The sequence below is a fragment of the Penaeus monodon genome, chromosome 21 (assembly GCF_015228065.2).
Source record: "Penaeus monodon isolate SGIC_2016 chromosome 21, NSTDA_Pmon_1, whole genome shotgun sequence".
Classification (NCBI taxonomy): domain Eukaryota; kingdom Metazoa; phylum Arthropoda; class Malacostraca; order Decapoda; family Penaeidae; genus Penaeus; species Penaeus monodon.
Genome location: NC_051406.1, coordinates 10,050,701 through 10,051,091, shown reverse-complemented (window position 1 = coordinate 10,051,091; position 391 = coordinate 10,050,701). Strand labels below are relative to the sequence as shown.

General features: G+C 42.5%; 1 protein-coding gene across 1 annotated transcript in view; it reads right to left on the bottom strand.

Moving 5' to 3' along the window:
• LOC119586199 overlaps window positions 1-169 on the bottom strand; it is a 3,843-nt gene extending 3,674 nt beyond the window's left edge. Inside the window, exon 1 of the mRNA XM_037934900.1 lies at window positions 40-169. The gene's annotated coding sequence lies outside the window, so the exon portion shown is untranslated. The remainder of the gene's footprint in view (window positions 1-39) is intronic.
• Window positions 170-391: the final 222 nt, after the last annotated feature.

The following is a 391-nucleotide window of genomic DNA, read 5'->3' as shown; positions in this document are numbered from 1 at the left end:
CTTCCTCATTGCCATCACCAATAAACATCATTCACTTACCAAATTTATTCCAGTCTTATTTCCGTTCTTTAAGCCGAAATCCCCGGGATTTTACCTCGCTCGAAGGAAAGCATAGCACTCCCTTCGATGAACGTCCGTTGCACTAAGAGCTGTGACGTGTGCTCTCTCCTAGCCCGTCAGTCACTCGCTTCCCGTGCCCCTTCGCAGCTCATGACGTCACACAGGTGCGTGCAGAATTCCCCGTGACTAGGTTGTTTTGCCGATATTATATTTAAGCAAAAGGGAAATAATACATAATAAGAAAAGAATTACAAAAAATTCTATATATTGGTTTATCATGGTGTGACGTAAAAGGAAATTACAGAGCCAGAGGACTGTGATCAAGAAAATT